This window comes from Plectrocnemia conspersa, unplaced genomic scaffold (genome assembly GCF_051122295.1).
Source record: "Plectrocnemia conspersa isolate PC_06_02 unplaced genomic scaffold, ASM5112229v1 ptg000006l, whole genome shotgun sequence".
NCBI lineage: Eukaryota > Metazoa > Arthropoda > Insecta > Trichoptera > Polycentropodidae > Plectrocnemia > Plectrocnemia conspersa.
In genome coordinates this window covers 15,823,959-15,845,073 of record NW_028277170.1, presented here as the reverse complement: position 1 = coordinate 15,845,073, position 21,115 = coordinate 15,823,959, and the positions used below count along the sequence as shown (strand labels likewise).

The following is a 21,115-nucleotide window of genomic DNA, read 5'->3' as shown; positions in this document are numbered from 1 at the left end:
TTAAATTATTAACTCATATTATAATTATATGCAATACTACGTAAATATTCTATGATATTTTTTCTATTGTACCTCAAAACTTTTATAAAAATTCTTTGGTCTATTCTTTTCATAAAGATATCCATTCCAAAAATATTTTTCCTTGTCTTTTTGACTTAATATGTCTGAATTATCCATTTATGAAGAATATAAACTGTGGTAACTCAAATTAGTCGCTCTCAACAATAATCTATAAAATACAATTATCTATAAATAACACATAAAATATAACCCACATGTGAATATAAAGACACATACTTATTTTCTTGCTGTAATGAATTTTTTACCAAAAACACAATGACACTGTGACAAAGTGTTTTAAAACCGTGACAAAAATAATTTTCAAAGACGCAACGAAACTTTTTGCGAATATTTTCAGTCAAAATTTAAAAGTATACTGAGCGCTAGTTATGGGTTTTTATATTTATATATATAACTACCCTATCTAATTTTAAATAGATAACTGTAAAATATGCGATTTTTGTGAATTCCCAAAGTTTATTCTCACACTAATTTCCAAGGCTCAAAACATAAAAAAAATCGCGGAAAGGGCAAAATCCACGATAAACATTTATCAGCGCTAGTTCTAGCTTATTATATTTATATATAACCACTCTATCCAGTTTAAAATAGATAACGGTAAAATATGCGATTTTTGGAAATTCCAAAAGATTGTTCTCACAGTAATTTATAAGTCTCAAAACATAAAAAAATCTCGTAAAGGGTAAAATCCACGATAAACACTTATCAGCGCTAGTTCTGTGTTATTATATTTTTATATACCTATCCTATCTAATTTAAAATAGATAACTGTAAAATATGCGATTTTTGGAAATTCTAAAAGCTTGTTCTCACAGTAGTTTCCAAGGCTTAAAACATAAAAAAAATTCGCGTAAGGGCCCACTAAGAACATTTATCAGGTAGGTATTTATAATAAAATTACTGACTTAAGCCGTGTGCTTTAAGTGTTTTATGATATCGGGTAACTCTCTTAAATTCTTGAATGAAAAAAATCAAACTGTTTAAGTGATATTTTATGATTAAATAAGTAAATATATATATACTATATCTTATGTAGGTATATTATATTTTGATTAGACCGAATAATGTTTTCATCTTTTAATTCTATTCTAAAAAATATTACTTATATTTTCGTATGTACGTATATGTATATATATATTTTAATATGTATTAAATTATGTAAATTATTTAATTAATTATAAGATCATGATTTGCTACACATTTATTTGTAATGCATTATTATTGTATCGCCCAAAAGACCATCGCCCATTTGTCCGTCGCCCATTTTGAATCGCCCATTTGACCGTCGCCCAATCGCCGTCGCCCAATTGACCGTGTCCCTGTTCTTATTGCTTCGCATTTTGCTGTATATAATTTGACAGCGTCTTTATTGCCACGTTTAATGATTTTTATGGTATTTTTTTTCGTTTTATATCCCGTGTATATTCGTTTTGTCATTGTCAAATCCAGAAAATATTAAGCTAATGCTGAAAATATTATGTTGTGCTTTTAAAGCAGAGTGGAGTGTGAATTATTTTTTTTATCGAATAGGATGAGTAATTGTGCGATGACATTATGTCTGTACTAAAGTAATACAATATACGTCACCTTTACCAAACTAAGCACTCGATACAATATTCACAACTCGCTAAAAAGTTTAGTATGAATTTTTTCATCTTAACGCATTTTGTTCGCAAAAATATAAAAATTGAATAGATCTATTACTAAGATTAGTTTACGAGTAGCTCATATATTAATTATTAAATAAAATATATTTACCGATGGAGTACTAATTAAATAATGTTCGATTGTAACATTAAAAATAGATATATTTTAATCTTTCGGTAAAAACTGTTTCTAGAAGAGCTAAACACTATTTCTTTAACACAATATTGAAAATATTATTTTTATCTAAGTTAAATTAAAACATATTTTATTATTATAAGTTGTGATCGTTATTTGTATTTTATCCTTAACCCAAAAATGTTAGTAATTACTTGATTTACAAAGCTAAATCAAAATTTCATCCAGCACCTCTACCGTATTTTTCAACACAACCAACCTCCCCTTCCAACTTGGGCTGATAAAACGTACAGCTTTTGACATAATTGCTTTTGTGCACGTATTCGGATCACGTCAGTATAAATACGAGTTAAAACCTGATTACAATGAATAATTTATGACCCAAAGGTTCTGTGGAAGGTCCTTCGCCGTACTCCGAAGTGATGCATTCGGGACATATCTATCAATGGTGGGTCATTAGGGAGCTTGTGTCAAATTATATAGGGTGTCCTATCAGACACGCACAAAATGCTAATTGAAGTATTTACGTAATGACCTATCATAATAAAAAAATCCATGTATTATCAATGTACGAAGTAATTAAAAATGGTTTATAAAAACACGCATATCCCTATTTACAAAGCTATTTTGTGTTTTTAATCAGTATAATTTTATTTAGAAAAATTTTGAGAACGATAATTAATTATAAATTAAAATGTAATTATGTTATTGTTACTTAATTTTAAGTGGCCGTAGCTAATTAAAGTATATTAAAAATATATATTAAAAGTACTTTTATAATATTTAATTTATTGCAGCTTTAAAGAAAAGCTTGAAAGTTGTAGTATAAGTTTATTTACGATAATTGTTTTGTGATTTAATTTGAATGCTTTGTAATTAATAAGAAAACATATATTCAATGACATTGCTATCTAGAGGTATTTTAGCTGTAAAAATAATGAGCTTTAGAAGAATGCGTTCTAAGGAATTGTAGTCAATTATATAATTTTATGTTTTATGGATATTTTTATTTTACAAGTATTATTCGTTCATCCATAATATATATCTGCCTCTTTATTAGTTTTGGTTCTTAACTTATTTACGCTCCCCTAGCTGCTATAACTTCTTTGATTTATATCAACATATTATTTTTCAGACATCAAATCCACAATGGCTACAAGCCCCTATAGGTGTAGTATCAAAACGGTTGTGCGACAGTCATATAATGCACGCCGGAAATTAACAGGCATCCATCCCCACAGAGTGCCACATCAGGCTTATCGTATCGCTTCTAAACTGTACCTCTATATAATAGTACAAAATCAAACACCTGCTATCTATCATCTAATCCCCATCTATCTTTGTATTTATTAATGCATTGCCCAGAAAAAGGGACAGGGAGAGATAGAGAGAGAGATAGATTCCTATGTAAAATTCAACGAGGCATACTTGGCGAAAGATAATTCATTGCCGGTATCAAAGTTAATCCCTTGCCCTTCCACCGGGCCTTTCTGAGCCATTTGCAAGTTGCTTTGATATTTTAAGCCGAGATCCTCTTCTTCCTACGAGTGAATTTCGACGCGGAGGATTAGCGGTCGGTCCAGGAAGGGAGGGGGGGGGGGCTTAAAAAATAATGCTAGCACAAATGCATAAATGAAAATCCTTATATAAGCTGACATGCATAAACATAGTCGTATTCAATCATAAAAAGTAGGTAAATTTAAAAAAATTAGGGATTTTTAAAAAATAATATTGATTCTCTTATATAAAACATTTATTTTAATGATATAATTAATTTTGCAAACATACTATTATATACAATAAATGCTACTGATTTGTAACTATTTTGATGTTTACAATTTTATTATTAAAATATAATAAAAAAACATTTTACTATTTCAGTAAAAGAAAATAATATTTATTACCTATTTATCTAAATATCTGATACCATTGAAACTTATTGACACGTCTCTAAAATAATATGTGCTCTTGCATTAGCTTATATTTAAATTAAAAGCTGTTTGTATCGTAATTTCCGATACATGACACTAGTTGGCTAGTATGTTGACGCGAATTATTTTCATAGTAATTTCTGGTAAAGTTATTTTTTAAAGTACTTTATAAAAATAATGTATTAATGGTATTACTTCAAATGGAGCAAATATGTGCTCAAATGGGCCAAAAATATTTTTTGCAGTAAGCGTGTGCTTTCAATTAAATATAAATCTTAGAGCTTCATTGGCAAAAATGTGTTTATTAAATTCAAAATTGGAGTCCATATCTAATCCCAAGTATTTAATGCTAGATTCTACTTTACCGCCCTGTTCACTTTGAAGAAGCGGTGGCAAAGTATACGTTTCGTAAATATTATTAATTCTGTTTAATTTATTTTAATTTTTCACCTCCCGAAATATATATTAGAAATTTTAGAAGATTTTTGTATTTTATTCGCGATTGGTTTAAGAGTATAAGCATTCGTTAAAATAACCGTATCTTCAGTGTAATAGATAATCCGGTATTTTTTAATTTTGGAGTATCGTTACTATACAAAATAAACAGAAACTGCATGAGCAAACTTTTTTGGGAAAATACAACGGTATCGAGTTTTCATTATTTAGTGAAAAAAAATATATTCTACTTTTCATGTATGAGCATATAAAGCGTAGCAGATAGAGATTTTGTATTTGTATAGTTTATAAAGCAAACTATATTATCTAATAATTAATAGAGGCCCGTAATCTTTCTCATATTAAAATTAGCGCATAAATTATCAATCAAACTATTAGGTTTATGTGTTATCAAGTGATTGTAATGAAAGCCGAACCAAGATTATTTAAACGCATAAGAATTATTTTTTCAAATATTTTACTAAATGACGGTAATAATCTGATCGAGCGATTACTAACCGGATTTGTATGAACCTTATCAGAATAAAGATGCTTATTAAGTAATAAATGCAAATTCTAGTGAGGTGTTAAATCAATGTATTATTTAACGCCGTACATATACGGTGGTTGATCTTTCAGTGTATTAAGGTAGTTATATATTTACATATATAACTTAAGAAAAATAAATAGATAACATTATATTTAAATATTATTTTTTTAATTTTATTTATTGTAAATTATTTTTATAGAAAATAATACAAAAAATTTCAATAAATGTCTAGTGTCGAAATCTTGGTCTAAAGTTATTAAATTACCAAGTCTAAATAATGCATAAAGATCAAAATGGGTTAATTTATGGGAAACTATACCCTGCAAAAAATATAATTATGATAATATATTCTTAAAATGTGCGTATTTTTTAAGTTCATATAATAAATTTTATGTAATCATCAATTAAAATTAACAAACAATCGTGTTTATAGACGATTGATATGTTTTCATATACTGCGCGTTTTTTGTGACATAAAAAGTATGGGACTATAGTAATTGTAATATACAATTAATAAAAAAGTCTGTACCAAAATACAATACCTAAAAGTACTTTATGGATTTTATATATTTTTATGCAGATCTCGTTTACTATATTTAATTTATATCACCAGATACATAAAATAAATCATAGAAAGTTAAATTTCCCATGATTTCCGCTCGATCTTACAGCACGCGGCTCGATTTCTTATCTTTTGGAATTGTAAATTCTCCATAATAAGCCATCAGTCCCGCTCCATGAAACGATCAGCCGAGCGTAAATTGATTAAAGAGCCGAAAGGGTTGGGGCTGAGATTCTAAAGGGTGAGTTCCAATTTACGGGTATGCACTTAGCGAAAAACGGGAATGGGAGGCGGAGGTATCGGCCGAACATAATCTAGGCATGACCATAAGTTAACACTTTAATAGCGCCCCCCAGCCTCGGAATTTGCATATGTACTCCTCGGGGTGTGTGTGATTTGATACCAGAATGTCGCTTAAAATTACTTTGGATTTGCATCCATCAACCAATGGATGAAAATTAAGCTAGACACAACCCTGGATATATATAGAATGAGACAAGAAGATTTTAATCAATGTCTGATTAATTTTTTTGTGAATATTGCTAACTACATTTATTAAGAGTACTCGCAAAAGCAGCTAACTATTTTTTTCAGTTCATTGTGGTTTTAAAAATTTTCCCATAATTTTTTTTTTTTATATATATAATTAGTGTTTTAAACAATATGTTTATTTGACAGATATTATTATTAAAGAGGTGTTATTTAATTTTCTGTAATATAAATATAGATATTTAATAAGCATAACATAATATTAACTAACCATATATTTAAGTTAAATATTGTTTACTACCTTTTACCTTTTACCGCAACTATATTTCTACTTACAGTATCTAAATATGGTCCCAAGCTTTTTTTTCAGAACATTATTTAGAGCTTGTTAAAACGATGCTTATGATGTTTGGAATCCAGGTTTTACGTTTTACTTTAGTATTAATCAAAATATTGTATGTATATATGCCAAAGTAGTTTATTGAAAATAATATAGTAATATTACAATCATAAGTTAATTTATAAAAGACAATTTATCTATCATATTGAAAAATAATAGATACAATTGAAATTCATCAACTTTGTTATTATGTTTGCTTTTATTCACAATCTGAATCCGTGATGTACTCCGATTCAGTGGAACATGGAGATTCTTCGGAACTTTCTTCAATTGTTTCTAGGACTGGACCACGCCAACGAGAAAATTGATACACGTCATCAATCAGATCCTTAGCTGTTAAAATTACAATTGATTTAATCTTAAATATTGTCGATAGACATATATTGTATGCATATATAATACGTATTCGCACTTACGTGGATCGTCATACATGTCTTCTTTCGCGGGACTTTCATCCCTATTGTTCACAGAGTAATACATTAAAACAGCAACACCCACAAACACCAGCACGACGAGATACATGATTTTATAGAAAATTCCTCAGGAGTTATCAGGCACTTTTCAAGATGTCTCTCGATGTCGTCAAGAGTAGGCTGATGACTTGCTGAAGTCGGCTGCTGGACTGGCAGGTTGTCTGCTTGGAAGTCAAGGCTGGTTGGCGAGTCGCGATGGAATCTGGCCGAATACCAAAATCCGCGTCTTTTATACCCAAAAAAGTAGGTTAAATTTGTGATTAACAAAGGATTGTTTTGATTGGTATTGCAATTTCCGCGAAATATGTCCAATTGTCAATGACTCAAATAATAACTAATGACGAATATGGCACGTGTTGCAATTTCAATAACAAAAACAAAGCTAAATTCTGTAAATATACAAATAAAAAGTTAAAAGTAGAACATCCAAAAATTTCATAATGCTCTAATTTAAAAAAAAAATCTTCTTAAATGTAGCGTTTTTCTTAGAGCTACCCTAAAAACGAATGTTTTGCCGAACATGATCATAGTCGTGCAAGAGAAAGCTGCGCTTATGGCAAAGCCTGACTATCACCTATTCGTTTTGCTATATGAAAACGAATTTTAATTTTAGTTATTATTGAATAAAATTTAATTGTCAAGAAAAAATTAACTAAAAATTAATAAAAAGCTTCTCATTTATATGCCGATTTAAATGGTGAACCTTGTATATAAATAAGACACAAAAAAGGGTAGATATATATAATCTGCCTATTGCAGAGACTCTTAATATGACTTACAAAAAATGAAATGCAGTATCTTTATCACCACAACTCGTAAAACTACCCCTCTCTACAAAATTAAATTTTTGTATGTTTACTGCATTACTAATATTAATTGAGTAATAATTATATTATTTTAATTTTGACAGCCGTCTGTGGCAAAAATACTATATAATTTAAAGGTTATCTTACTTGTAACCAGGAAAGAAAAATTATCTATATTTTATAAGTGTGTTACTTTGTTTCTAATCAAAAGTATACCAAAATTGCTTAGTCTGTCATGCGTCATTAAAGATCTTAAATTGTTTTTGATCACTAAAGGATCTTATCGCTATTGGAATTCTAAAGAAATTTCTATTTACTGTCTTTATACGCTTATGCTTTTAAATTAAATCAGTAAATTTATTAAAGGATTTATAAATAGTTAATTAAAAAAAAATTATCTAAAGGCTGAAACCATTTTTTTGCACTATCCAACTTAAAAATTCTGGTCCATTAAAGTGTCTCGTATATTTTACCAGTGGCAATATATTATCCACAAGTCAGTATCATAACCTAACCTAACCTAACTTAACCTAACCTAATGAAGTTTTTTAAATCTTTAGTTTAATTGTTCGATTTTTACGTCTGTGTTAAAAAAAATTCAGTTTTAGCTTCACATTCACATTGCTAAGAAAAAATTGTTTTCTTGTTTCTTAAATATATGGTCTACATCCACTGACTTAGATCCACACTATGTTGTTAAAAAGTCTAAAACTTAGAATATCTAATTATGAATATTGTATTTCTTAGATTTTCTATTAGTAATAATAATAAAAAAATAAAATATTGCCAAAGATGCTGTTTCAATTTTTTTTTAAATACGTAGGTAAATGCGATTCAAGTATTTTAAAATTCAAATACGTGGACTATACCAAAAAATGTCACTATTTTAGGCAATACGCTCAATGTAATGACAAATATGGCACCTTCTGATCTTAGCATCTAGGGGCAAGCAAGTAAATAAATAATTTGCTTTTAAAAAAATATTAAATTTAAATAGATTGGTGTTTATCATGTGTTTTGGTTCTGTGAAGGCAAGGGGACTTTTTTATATATACAATATATTTTTTTATAAATAAAAAATATATGTTACATAAAGGGTTTATGTGATTATTATAATACAGCATATTATTATAGATGTCTATATATATATATATATATATATATATATATATATATATATATATATATATATATATATATATATATATATATATATATATATGTGGTTGAATGCGTTTTCGCGGAGAAATATTTGGTTAATATTTCTAGGAGTCGGATTACTCCGCGTACTTTTTTGATTCCGTGTGGAATCATGGTCCCTACGTTTCGGCCAGATTCGCCCAGCCATCCTCAGGGGAAAATTGAGAATATGAACATCCGGTGTGGGCAAAGCCCAGCATGTGGTTGTTCAGATCTGAAAATATATATATATATATATATATATATATATATATATATATATATATATATATATATATATATATATATATATATATATATATATATATATATATATATATATATATATATATATATATATATATATATATATATATATATATATATATATATATATATATATATATATATATATATATATATATATATATATATATATATATATATATATATATATATATATACGTATGTATAATATATTTACTGTTTTTATTTATACAATATTTTTTTGCTAATTAATCAGAATGTAAATTAAAATATTTTTAATATCTAAAATATAAAATAAATTTAAGAATTATTAAATATTTTTAATTTAATAAATCATATTAGTAGATACAATATCGTACATTATTATTAGATTAGCTTTTTATTGCTATTCTTGTTATTTATTTGCTGATAAAAAAAACTGTGATGAGCCCCCATACATTTTTTTATTCTGCCGGTTTTTTCTTATCTGATTAAAAACTTAATTCCTAATAACCTATAGCTGATTAGAGTAATTGAGAAAATCGTAAACAATTTTTGTCATTTAAATCCTTTCGATTTTTATTAAAAACTTCTAAGAAAGCGTGTTTAGCTTAAAACATTTTAAACAGACTTACCCTTTTTACACAGATTAAAAATAAATGCAGTAGTTGTAAAACATTATAATGTTTTAGTAAAATGACCTAAATGCCACCTATTTTTAAAATTGAAAAAAAATATATGTCAAGTGTTAAATACTTTTTAAGGGCTTTTATAACCTAAAAAAAGCCTATGGGTGCCGTTTCCGGTCATTTGAACACTATATGAGTAAGTTAAGAATCGTTATGATTGTCACAATGATTGAGTTATTTTGCTTTATTAGCAAACTAACATTTTTATATAAAGTAAAATATACAACGATGTAGGATAATATTGCATTATCTAAATAATAATAATTAAATTTTATCATTATTTATAATAAATATTACGTTTTAAAGGCACAAGCACATAAATTTGAGCCATTTTTATGTAATCTATTCAAATAGAAATAATTATTACCTTTTCTCCAATATGACTCTATATACCTAAATAGTATTGTAATATTTTTTCGTAGCGTAGTGAGAGTTTTTATGAGAGACCCGTAGGCATCATAAGATTCCCTATCGAGCTCGACGGTTTACCGTTACATTCTAATTAGAATCCACTACTATTTGCCTCTCAGCCATACACCGTGGGGGTGTTACCCTGCGCTTCTAAAGAAATATTCACCATTTTATTTTTATTATATAATAATTTTCTTTTCTTATAATAAATACAAATATTTTATTGCTTTTGGAAACATAGTAAGTACACAAATAGTAGAAACACATTTAATAATGACTATAATAATTATATTTATTTAAAAGATCGTTGAAATTTTGCGCAAAATTAAAAAAATTAGATACATAAGTAGCAAAATTATGGAATGAAGTTAATGGTATTGTAGGTTAATCAAATTTATTCATTTAACAATCCAGAACTGACGCCGATCCCCTAGAAATAAAAGTGGGAGGGGTGTCGCACGCAACGAAGAAAGAGATAAAGCATACTATTTCGTGTAACGGTACTTTGTCCAGACGATATGAGAACACAATAGGTTAACAAAAATAAAATAAATTATTTAAATAAATAATTTAAATAAATAATAATAATAATTCTTTACTTAAATTCTCAAAATAATCACTTATTGTATTTTTGATAAAAAGTTGTATTTTTACAAACTAAAATGTATTTTTTTATGTTTCTATGTAGCTCTATAAGTGCTACTAGTACAAAAGTATCACAAAAACTTCCATATCTTTCAATTTATCACCATGCTGTTAAATAGGAAAACTGGGTGAATCGACGTCCAATGTTAGTGGCATACAACATTTTCAAGTTTTTTTTTATCAAGAAAGATATACCGCTTGACAATATATAATATAGGCAGTGTACCTGAGTAAATTCATACCTTTCTTAAAATATGACGTAACAAATGTTTTTTTGCATTTACTGTATAAATACATCGTCACTGCATCATAGACATTTATTAATATTACAATACACTGCATCATCAGCATTTAGTTGCGAAACAATTACGTAGACGTTATGTGGCAGTCTTAACTATGTCATACAAAAATATATTGTTTTAAAAATATTTATATGATTTATTTACGTCATGCTAGGTAGAAAGATCCAAAAATAAATTGTAAGTCTTTTCATTTATCAAGCTTAATATATTATAAATACCAAATATGTTCCATTGGATAAAATATATACTCCAGCGTACAACAAAGGCTTGAAACCATTTTATTTTTTTTTCTCGAACTTAAGGGTTAAAACGCTTTACTCAGGCTGGATTAGCCCCGGGCAATTAATCCAAAATCGAAAACGTGCTTCGATGTTGCCATTTTTGCTTTGATTTTTTTTTGCTTTCTATCTTTTCATCCCGCTGCGTGTACACATTTAAATGGGCTCCGATAAAAATTAACATGGCAAAAGGGATCGGGCCGTGTAAAAATGTCTTCTGAACATCGCTAACTTAAAAACACTGTTAGGCAAAACTTTGCACTCTTGATAAAGATCTAAAGAGCGTGTTTCAACGCGTTAGCCAACTTTTTTCAGTGATAAAAAGTTATCCATATCCAAAACGATGTTAAACTTTAAGAAATATATTTAAGTATATATTTTATACATATACATTTCGATACTTTAAAATCAAAAATGTATAAATATTTTTAATCTATTTCTATATCCCTAAATATGTTTATTTTTTGCAACAAGTTATATTAGTTTATCTTTAAGTTACATAAAAGTGTCTTTAGACATAAACAAACTTAATTTTAGATCAATAAAAAATGATTTGATGTTGCTAGATAAAAAAGATTTTCACGATATATAGGTACTAATATATTGCAGGCTATTGCTACTATTTTTTATAAGATCTTAGTAAGCTTTTATAGAAAAATAATTTTTTTGCTGCATAAACTTATAAATTTTATATGCCAAAAATCCTTCTTATAATATTTATATACTTAATCACAACTTAGTATTGTTTAATAGCAGAAGATTTTTTTACACAAAAATAAGTATATTTTTATATTGAATAATAAATAAAAGTACACAAGAATTATAAGTATATATAACGCTTCATTTAAGTTACATCATTCAGCACTTTATGATGATGGTTTGAGTAAGCCCTTAAAGTCTGAGTTGCATCAAATCCAAATATCACTTAAAAAAACGTTGTTTGAACGAGAAATTTGCAGCACGAGACGAGAATGGGAAAATAAATTTATTAGGTGTACATATAAGAGCACAAATTAAATTTTTACAAATTTTATTTTTAAACTTTTATACGTCGAATAGCATACACATCGTAATTTTATTAATTTTTAAAAAGGTAATAAATAAATTTAGAAGAGATTTAATGTTAAAGCAGATACATTATACTCCCGAATATCGGGACTAATGCTAGGGAGAAAGGGCACGGATAATTGAAAAACACGGAAAATCCGAACTATCAATTTTTATTTGGTAAAGAATCTATATATTACATAAAATAAAAATATTTTTTTTTTATTAATAATATCTGTGATTCTTTAATCATTTTCGATTCGGTACGAATTTTTTTAAGAGATATTAAATCGTTATATTCGAATCCCTTTTGGTCGATGTAGTCCATTAAAGATTCAGCAGAAGTCAGTTCCGTCTCGTGACTAATTTAATTGTTTTGATTTAGTGACAATATAAACAATATCCACGTCATTTAAGCATTGAAAATTTTGATGTATACCGAACTTTTTCATTAATCTGCATATTTTATTTATATCACTATTTCTACGCTAGAGGGAATATTTTTCACGATCTAACAAGTGTTACAAGTAACTTTACTTTTAACCAATAATGTGGAATGCAATGTATAGCATCCAATTTTATCTTGATTGATCATGCCACTATCTTCATTAGCAAAACGTTTAAAAAAACAATAAATAATAGCACCTTGGTTTGTGAATTGAATTGAACTTGTAACAATAGGTAGTAAAAAATTGAACCATAAAACCATCGTTCGTTTTTAATATTCTTTCATTCGAATGTAAAAGAGCATTATATATTAATAATACTGCTCTATGTGGCAACCATTAACTTTTTTAAAAAAACTCGTACTTGAGGAACCCGTCAAGTTTTAAACTAATCTGAGATGATATCCCTATTCATTCATGCTTCTTTTTGGTTATAATAATTAACAATAAGATATTTTATTTCAGTCACCTAGTATTTTTTTGCTTTTAGATACAATTAATAAAAGTTTAATTTTTTTAATTGCAAATATTATTGAAATTTGTTTCAGAATTTACAATAGCTTAAACATAACTACTGAAACGTTATCCTTGTATTGTAATTAATTTTTAAAAAATATTAAAAGTTTACTTTATAATAAACACAGATAATCCAGACACGGATAATCAAGAGTATGTAGTATTTAAATTTTAGTCGTTTCTATCGCAAACTTTAATCCAGAATAATGTATGCTTCTTTGCACATGAATCATGTGACACGAGTAATCGATTTTCTTGCCATAAAATAGTTACGCAAAACCATGCTTTCGTGATATTTCTTACGATGAATAGGATTACGTTTGTATACGGATAGTACAGTGATATTGATTTATTTGTGCTTAGCAAGTTCGTTGAGAAGCTGGAAGTCTCGTGCAAGAGTAGCGTTTTTAAGCGCTGATGTTTTGGTCGCAAAGTTGAAGAATTAAAGACGCGATCGCGACTCAAAACTCGCGATATAAAGTCATCGAGCATTAATGGGTTATTGGCTCCACCCATTAGCAACTTTAAAATGTTATTTATTAAGTAGACGCTTCACGAGAATGTAATGAATTGGATACTAACGCTACTTGCAAAAAGGCACTAAAATAGAATTACGGATACGACCCGTCTCTTGTAAAAATATCTCTATATATATATATATATTTCTTGTGGTTATTAATTTTATTCTATTTAAAAATAAGTATTTCAATTGTAATTTAATGTCGTTAAAGAATCACAAATATATGTACTTATGATTTTATATACGAAGAATAAAAATTTTCTCTGACGCCAAGAAAAAACTCGAGCATTAATAAGCCGCCACTAAAAACACTTAGCAAAAATATTTTCTTTAGCAAATTAAAAATGATACCACATTCTAGTGCATAATTGGTTGGTAAAAGTAATATTTTATGAATGTTGGTAAACAGGAATCTTACATTAGAACTAACAAAGATATATAATGTCGCTATTTTCACTTTTTTTTACCTTTTCTAGAAAATAATATGATTTTTTTACATATAATTCCGTGTAGATTTTTGTGTTAAACGTTTTTAGGCTTTTGCTAATTTATTGTAATGAAATGCTATTATTATTATTAATAATTGGCATGGTCTATTTATCGGTTTCGTTTTACTCACAATTTTAAGCATTTTCCATTGTTTTTTTTTTTTATTTATTTAAGATACTTTTTTAATCTCAGAAACATTATATTAATAAAAAAAAAATCATTAGTTAAAATACTTACATAAATATATATATACTACATTATATTGCACATACATCTTTTACCACCCGGCGCTGAGAGATATTTTTTTCAATTAGCACGTGCAAAGATATAAATGCGCTCGCCCTGAGTGTTGTTAATTCATTTCAATATTTTCTTTTCATTTACCTAAAATAACTCAAACTCTCCTAGTGAGGATGGAAAAATGAAATGAAAAAACAAGAGCGTCGCAAAAGTCAAACACTTTTTTATGTACCAGATATTCTCGAATTATCATTTATAACATAAAATACAGATAATCTTTCTGTTTAAGTTCAAATATATAATTAGTCATATGCAATACCTTAGGAAGGAATTAGCTAAGTGACATTTGCTATAGGCGTAAAGGCCTAAGAGGCGCTCGGAACGTGAAGGTAAACTTTTTTGCAGTTTTAGTAGGTAGTGTTCTAATAAATTTCAAAATTATAATTTTCATATGAGATATAAGTTAAAATATTTTGTTCATTGAATTCTTGCTTTAATTGCAAGAGTATTATTTTTTTTATTAAATTCTGGATTTAATTGCAAGAGTATCTGCCATGTTGTGATCTCGTAAAAAATTAAAAAATAGCAGTAAATTTGAATCAATATAAATAAAATTATATATATTAAATACACTGATTAAATGGACATTTACTTCATTAAAATAAGATAAATGCGAGCAATACATAATAAGCATACATAAATAGGTTACGTGATTATTGCCTAAATGAAAATTGCGCGCAGCGAAAATTTCAAACAACAAAAATTCTAATCATAGATCATTAATATACATGTATACTATGTAAATTTAGGAATACGTGAAAATATATAAAATAATACCTGTATATATAACAGATGTTTATATGATTTTAGTTACAAAATATCATGTTTTAAACATATTTCCTTTAATTACACAAATCTTTACTGAAAAGTAGAAAAAATTATAAAGCAGTTGTATTATATTTAAAAGTAAATATATTTGACTATAAAAATCACCTATCGTCAGAATTTTTTCTATTTGGAATTTTCCTATGCGAAAATTTTGCTTGCGCAATAACCCGGTTACCACACAAATATGTTAAAATTTGCTTTGTTCTACATATTTCATAATTATTGATTTTTTCCTTATTATTCTGTATTTTTACAACATTTTTATAATTTCATAACCCGACTTTTAATAATTTTAACAATGCTAAAAAAATCTAACATGTTTTTTTAATATTGTTTTATTTAAAATACATATACCGTTCTTGCTTTATTAAATTATATCTTACGTGCATAATTCGTTTATAAATCTTGATAGATTTCTATTCAATTGAATTTATGTGTGTCGAAAGAAAGTTGAATTTGGTTGAGTGAAATTAGTCTTCACTTCGAATATTTTTTTAATACTCAAATATTTAATTATAATTCGAATTAACTGACAATTATAAATTAATGTACATTTTTAGAATCTGAAGCTCGTGTTAAAAGCAAATAGTGCAGCTTCTGGTGTTAATACATTTGAAGAAACCGTATCAAAAATGCTTCTAGTTAGTTACAAGACGTTATTTTGCAGAACTTTGTAGATATTGCGAGATATGAAATGAAAAAAGGAACTGAATCGAGGGATAAAATCTCACAAATAAGTATGCAAAATGAAACTTAAATGTTTACCATCCTTAAAAAAATAACAAAAAGAAGTAATGTTACATTATATTAAACAAATTCAAGCATGATTTTAATTTATTTTTGAAGACTGTCCAAAAATATATTCGAATTTCTTGATACGGTTTCTACTACTGGTCTAATAGTTTTAAACTGAAGTTAAACAATTTTTTTTAATCAAACGTTTCTTTAAACTTTGTTTGCAAGAGGTTAAAATATAAAGAAAAACACTCAGAGTAGGAAAAAATAAAATAAATAAAAAAATAAGCCGTTTGTCACTGACGAGAATTTTTCCTTTATAGGTATAACTTCGTCTTGTTCGTCGTATCGCGCTATATTTTTTTCTTACATATGACAGCGGTACGTGTATGGAATACGTTTGTGGTATAAATCGGTGGAAAAATTCGGAGCGCTTCGAACGTAAATGAATTTTGGACTAATACATCCGGAAACGTATCGAAAAAATCAAATGGAACTCCGTATGTTGTCTACATAATAAACGAAAGACGAACTTAGGAGTGTTTGGTAATGAAGGATAATGTTAATATTAAGAAATAATTATAAAAAATATTGTTACATTTTTGTGTAACCCCAATACCATCTTTATACAATACGATCAAATATAAACAATACACATGTAGTTTGAAATGTAAATATCACAATAATTAATATGTGCTACATTATGTTAACGATATTTTGCGTATTTCGGACGGCAGTTTTATTTCGCTCTGCTTTGCATGCTATACACTAATGGCATTTGCATATGATATGTATTCTAATAACTACAGTTTGATTGCATATATAATTTTAATGAAAATGTTTACGCTATTGATTTATCATTGTGATGCTTTTATCCACGTATTGTGACATAAAATATAATATTTGTGTAATATAGCTAGGTTGTGTTTGAGTACCACAAAAAGTGTTTTCCTTGTAACAGTACAAATTTAAAACTATAGCAAGTTGCTCTGTTTTTATTTTTTTATTTTAAAGAGCTGTCGCAATTTACCTTAATAATAATATTAGATAGAGATTTTAATACTAATATAAAAAACATTCATATTTGCCAGTTTGATACTATAAAATACTAACAAAATATTTTACGAACCCACAACACTAATCGAATAATCTCATACCATATCAACCATAAATTTTAAAATAAGCAAAAAATTTTAAAACACGTGTTGTTTTAGAGATGTGGTCGCTATAGACCACTGATAGTCCGTGCAAGAATTTTAGTGGTCCGTGGAGAAATTTTAAACACAAAGGTTTATATAAACTCAAATTAAAAGAAGCCGCCGATAATTAACAAACGAGATCGACAAAGCGTTTCTATTTTCACGTCAACCCTGGTCTAGCTCGACGTTTAGAATCCAGAGTTCAACCTGCTTTGCCGATACGGATAAGAGGATTTTAAATATCCGTTAACATTATTATAGAACTTTACGTGAACGCGATTAATTTTTTGCACAAAAATTAATTATAAACAAAAATAAGCCAATGATAAAAAACATCCCTCACATAGATTTAGATCGCTGCATATATATTTATATTTTTTACACATTTTTCATAATGAATATTTCTGTGATTTTTAATTATAATAGAATCGATAAATATGAAATTATATAAAAATATTTTAAGTAAATAGCCTGAAGTGCAAAAACAAATATCATTTCATATTTATAATTTTACTTGTATAAAAATATCATTGTAGTGGTTCATGAGATCCGAAAGGTCGGCAAACACTGTTTTAGGAAATAAAGAACACATTTCAATGAACCCTAGCACTTATTTTAATATATACCACCATAAAATACTATAACTTATTTAAAAGGCATAAACTTAAGAATTTGTATATACATGCTCCGATACAGATTTATTTATTATTAAAAAAATTTAACACCCTTAAACTTTATTTTTTTTAAATATATCACTGTAGCTTTAAAGTATCGATATATATGATCCGAATGTGTGCTTTGTATTGTGTATTCAGCGAATGCGCCAGTTTAAAATAACTGAAACGATTCGGTGCATTCACGTCCGGAGTGCGCTCGTTTTATTATGTACAATATTTCAATGCATTTAATGGATTTTCAATGTTCGGCCACTATTTTAAAGACAAGCTTAGAATTTCAAATTACGAAGAGGCATAAAACTTTTGAATTTACGAAATGGCATAAAAGAAGAGGTAAAAATAAATTCATACCGTCACTTCACCTTCGATGGTTCTTAGATGAATTGTTGTTAACCTTAATTATAAATTGGTAGAATAGGGTTGGGTTAGTTGAACAGCAACACAGTTGTTAATAAAAAAAAATTATACCATTCAAGCTTTTGATAAATATAATGTTACTTCACAGAACTAATTTGATTATCTTTACGGCCGGGGCTTGGTGCTAATTTTATAGCAATAAACAAACTTCTCTGTTTCTATACATATATGTATTTTATTTTGTAAAGAACATATATCAGTATTAATACAATATTATTAAATATATAACAATATTTTTTTACACAAAATACCGAACCAGATATTAGAGAAGACATCTAAATAACAGGTCTAAATATAGCATAATCTAAATTATATAATACAAACACTTTCTATAAATGTGTATAATGGGTAAAGAAATTCTTCTCAGGCTATTTAATAACTCTTTGTAACATTAAAATCAATATAATCCACTAATGAAATCTAACATTTATCATTAGTAAAGCAATTTTAAAAATTCATGATAATTGAAATATAATTAAATCTACTATTAAAAATATTTATAGGCAATAGAAAAAAAAACTTACAATGGCTGTTTAGCAAAATCGACACAAAATGAAAAAACTTTTCAACCGCTGAAAATTTTCTAAAAAAAAAAAATGATCACCGATTTAATTTTATATATAATACGTGCTTTTTAAATTATTTTAAGAAAAATGTGTTATGCTAATGAACCTACCAATATGTTTTAATAATTATAAATAATATAATTAACATACTTTATAGGTAAAAAATGATGTAAACAAGAACAGTTATTTCACATATATAAATAAATCTACAATATTTTGCATTATTATAATATACATTTTCATATATTTTTTATTTATCAAAATCGAGATGTAAAATTAAAAATTATTATTTTGCAAGAAATGAAAAACATTGTAAATAGTCACACTGCACCGCACGCATGCAAGCAACCGGTAAATTTAAAGAAGCAACTGCATCGTCTATAAATCGACTTACATAAACAATTAAAACTGTATCTTTCTGTATGTTGGCTAAAATAAGGTAGATTTAAAGATTGCGCTAAGCACTTTCTTATTTAAAAAGTTTGATAGTTTCTAGTTTAAATCGCCCATAGATTTACTTTTAACAGCTTAACGACCGAGGACTCACCCACGAGTCCTGAGAGAACCTTTTGCAGCGGCCGAGAACTCGCCCATGCGTCCTGCGTTACGCGTCTTCTTTTATTAAAAATACACTATAATACAATACAGTTTACCCCTTTATTATAATGCGAAATGGTAGTATACTATTTCTACATAATATAAGATATAAAATAAATTATATTTAACAAATAGTGCAGGTTGTTGAAACCCTCAACCCTCAATATCTTATGCTTTATCCCGAAAAATACTAATTCCAACATCTTATCATCTTATATAATACACCAGAGTGTAGAAGAATAAAATCATGGCTGCACTATCTTCATAGTTAGGAGAGTAGACATTTCGATTTTGTTTAAGGTTCGGTTAAAGCCGTATACTTATTAGTTTATTTTCTTTTAAATATAATAATATTATTTTTAATGCAATTTATTTGTGATCCTGAAATATACTTTTTGCCACTTGATAGGTGAGAGGTAAATATTATACTAGTTAACTCTACTACCGACCAATTCCAGCGATGCAGCTATGAGTTTCCGGTTTGCGTTTATTTACCGATTCCGTTCGATCCTCGGTTCTGCGACATTGAGTTTTTCAGATCTAGTGGCGGTTGCCAAGATCGGAAGATCGGCGCTGTTAAGTGCCAGTAATGACGTCGGCCGCGTGTTTATGGCGTCGTATGTCAACATAACGACCCAAGATGCGCGACCCCTGCTGACCCCACAAATCCGCTGATAACCGCCGACCCGACCCCGGTTCCGACTATACAATTATCCACTATTATCGCTATTACAACAGACGGTGGTGCTACCATTTTACGCCCCTGAACGACCATGTGTTTTACAATTGATTGTGATGTTTATTTTTGGGTGATATTTCGGACAAAACAAAATTTTCACAATATCAATATTGAATTCGTTAGTATATAAACATCAAGATGAGTTTTAACTGATAGGTCTGTTCAAATATTTGCATTACACCATTTAAAACTATTTGGCCATTTATTTCTATGAGTTTTATTATGCTATTAAAAATTTTATAGATTTATTTTAGTATTGTATCAGACTTTGGATGTGTTTATATAGCATATTACAAACATGTGTAACATATTAATCAAATTATCAGTATATATACGTGTAATGCATTCTTAAAATTAAATGTAATTATCATAATATACACATGTAGCAAATTATGTACATATGGTTAACTATAAATCAGTTGCCAGAACTACAGGATCATACAGTCGTATTATTCGTGAAGCATCCTTTCTCTCCTCGCTGTTCCATAGCGTTTGTTCATCTAAGACACGATGCCACAAATTAAATTAAATTAAATCAAATAAAATTAGGTCAATAAATACGATTAATATATTATTTTGTTAAATAAATAAAATAATAATCAATATTTTATATTATCTGATGCAAAGTAAACCATAAAACTAAGTTTAAAAGTCAGTAAGGGTTTATTTTACATCGTAAGTAAAAGCTTGAATTAATAAAATGTATTATTTTATATTTTTAAACTGTTTTTTCATTATAAAAAAATAACAACTTGATAAATCTGTTTCTATAAATACTGA

The 21,115-nt window shown here is 27.6% G+C and overlaps 2 protein-coding genes and 1 long non-coding RNA gene across 3 annotated transcripts in view; 1 reads left to right on the top strand and 2 right to left on the bottom strand.

Moving 5' to 3' along the window:
- Positions 1 to 21,115, bottom strand: part of LOC148234343 (discoidin domain-containing receptor 2-like) — a 281,896-nt gene that overhangs the window by 125,020 nt on the left and 135,761 nt on the right. The gene's annotated exons all lie outside the window — the stretch shown is intronic.
- Positions 722 to 21,115, top strand: part of LOC148234344 (uncharacterized) — a 148,704-nt gene continuing 128,310 nt past the window's right edge. The window contains exon 1 of the mRNA XM_088188029.1: positions 722 to 1,087. The gene's annotated coding sequence lies outside the window, so the exon portion shown is untranslated. The remainder of the gene's footprint in view (positions 1,088 to 21,115) is intronic.
- LOC148234346 (uncharacterized) lies at positions 6,303 to 6,885 on the bottom strand. Its single transcript, XR_015810051.1, has 2 exons — positions 6,647 to 6,885; positions 6,303 to 6,563 (listed from the first exon to the last, which is right to left on the bottom strand). It is a non-coding gene; the product is annotated as an uncharacterized LOC148234346 (long non-coding RNA).